Source organism: Nothobranchius furzeri, chromosome 17 (genome assembly GCF_043380555.1).
Source record: "Nothobranchius furzeri strain GRZ-AD chromosome 17, NfurGRZ-RIMD1, whole genome shotgun sequence".
In the NCBI taxonomy this organism is placed as follows: Eukaryota; Metazoa; Chordata; class Actinopteri; order Cyprinodontiformes; family Nothobranchiidae; genus Nothobranchius; species Nothobranchius furzeri.
The window spans coordinates 19,529,510-19,532,436 of NC_091757.1; positions in this window are offsets into that span (position 1 = coordinate 19,529,510).

Genomic DNA, 2,927 nt, shown 5'->3' on the forward strand with positions numbered 1-2,927 from the left:
TCCGTCGGTTTGATGCTTTCTCCGTTGTTTGGCTCCACGAGTGTTTCTCCACGGGCTGGACACAAAGAGAACGAAGTTTCTTTTGTGCTGAGTTTGACAACTTACAGCGTCTCTGAGAGCTGGATGGAGCTCCGCTCGTTCCCAGTCAGGTCCCGATGATGGTGGAGTGGTTTCCAGCGGTTGCGTGGCTCAACTTGGGCACTTAGAGCTTCCGCGTGCTCAAGTTGTCGGAGCGTTCGACAAGCGTGTCCTTACCGCCAGGTATCCTGGGCAAAAGAACGAGGTTTCTTTGTCTCTGCTGAAGATTTATGGTCTTAGTTCGCGGGAAAAGCTCCACGGCTTCCCGCACATGCGCAGAACGTGTTTCTGGTACTAGGCAGTGACATCACCCAATGCTTCCGTGTGCAAAGCATCATGGGAAATGAAGTTTCTTGGCGCTGATGTGATTATTTGCTTTTCAGAGCAATTTAAGCACAGTCATTTTGGAGAAAATCACTGCATAGTAATTTCCTCATGAGGTCAGACCCTCAACATTCCCCCTTTTGGTTTCGGGGATCGCGCCCAAAGCTCGATCGTCGGAAGCACAGATGGGTTTGTTCCTCATGAACGTAGGTCGACTTGATCGTCGGAAGCACAGGTGGGTTTGTCCCTTAGGACGTTGGTCTCCTTGGACGCCTTTGTCTTTGGTCTTTGTCTTGGATCCTGGCGCCTTTGGTCTTTGATCCTGGTCAGGCACAAAGAGGATAGGAAACGGGATAGTCCCCAACGCGCATAACGAGAAGAAGCCACTCACGCAGGTGGTACGCAATGATGATGTCATCCATGCGAGAGGTAGTAGTGTAGAAGGAGGAAGGTCGGTGGTTAACTCCACGAGGGGACACAAAGGCATCTCACCGCCGGCCATACAGTTCAGTTTATGGATCACGCGGTGATGTACGAGGTCCATAGTTCGCAAACGCGCATTGACCTATGTGGTCCCAAGATTCCCCCCTTTTTTGGTCCAAAGGGTGGATCAGGACAGTCTTTGGGCTAAAACAAGGACCATAAAACTAAGAGGTACTACAATGTGCTGATGCGTCAGACAGAGTCATTGACAGACTGAGCTGGGCCGGCACATAACCACTAGTTATTATGTGACCAAGTACGAAACAAAAATACAGAAAACCCCCCAAAAAAACATATAACATCCAAGAAAATTCATAGCAACCTTGAGTCTCATAAAATACATTCTTAGGTCATACATTCAGTGTGTAGCTTATAAGAATGTGACATAATGCAACACTCAGATAAAAAATGTGAGGTAGACTAAAGTGAGAACTACTCTTAGGGTTACAGAATAACAAAGAAAATGTTGCTCACCCCCTTTAGACAGGTGTGGTACATTCGCGCTTGGAGTCTACCCGAACGCGGTCACGAGGCACACCGTAGGTGAGCAAGTGCATCTTATCTTGGAGTTTATTAACACGCCTGTAGGCGGAATAAGCTATCACGGCCGTGATGAGCCATCCCATCCCCAGGGCGACCAATGTGCAGATTAAAGTCGTATAATCTGTGTCAATGTAGCGTCTTGGGCGTCAAAGTAAGTTCACGTGGGTTTTGTGTGAACTTAACAAATTTGGTTCCTTCAATCAGTAATTGTTGGTCAATTTCTAAATCGAAGGCAAAGTTATAACCCTGGAAAGCGTCCATGATCTCAATCTCTGAGTCATGCTGTTCGAGGTTGAGGTGATGGAGTGTCAGGTTTCTAGTTCAAAGTGGAAATGCCTACCGTCCTTTCAAATACCAATGTTCAGCATCGACCTAAACCTATAGATGTGAGGTGTCACAATTATGGGAACGTTTAACAGGAAACCGAGTTCTAATTTTTTTTTCATCGTGAATGGGCATTGCACTACTTAGGCTGTACGCTAGGTGGATTTGTGAAAGGTGCACAGTAGAGGGGTAGCAGCTGTCAAGCCAACTTTGAGCAGGTCCAGTGGTACCAAGTACGGGGAAATACGACTTTCAACCAAGCTGTCCAGCGTGGAACTTACTTTCCTGAGCAGGTCCTACATCAAATCTCTCACCACTCGTGTGTACACAATATCCTGAGGTATGGTTTCAGACAAAGTCTTGATTGCACGTAGAGATTCATTAATCAGAGCCTAGTGTAGGTACCAGAGTACTCTGTAAGGTTTTAGTAGGTACATCCTGTTAGCGGTCTAGGAAGGAGTTTCTCTTGGTTAGTGAAAGTGACGGCGGGGGGGGGGGGGGGGGGGGGGGGCTGGTTCTTTGTCGGTTAGTACATGTTAGTGGGTTAAACGTGCACTTTCCCCCCCTTTCCATTTCCATGCATAGAACTATGTGGAGACTACGTCTACCTCCTGCGGGGAGTCTGGTCTCTGTACCCGCGGGGATGGTTTGACGTAGGGTTTGATTTGGTTTGCATGCACCCATTTGTAGACAGGCTCCTGTCTCGCTTTGGTGATGCGTAACCTGTATGCAACTGGAGAGAGTTTTGCCACGATCTCAAATGGTCCTGACCAGCAGGGCAGGAACTTCTTAGCTTTGCGTGCCGGTTGGGCGAACCGAAAGTAGAATACTTTGTCACCCACCTCGTATTCGCGGCTGGTTGTCTTTTGGTCGTAGTAGGCTTTAGCGCCTTCTACGTTGGTCTCCAGTTTCTTCTGAGCGTGCGCGAACGTAGCTCTGAGGTGTGTTTTCAAGTCTGCCACATACTGATGAGCGGTATAAGCAGTGGCAACACTGACATCCTCTGGGTGATACAGGAGGTGCAGTGGTAGAGTCATCAGTCTGCCGGTCATCATCTCAAAGGGCGTAACCCCCGTGGATCGCTGTGGAGTGGACCGTATGGCCATCAGGACCAGAGGGAGCTTGACGTCCCAGTGCTTCCCAGTGGAGCAGACGTACTTTTTGAGCATAGAGAC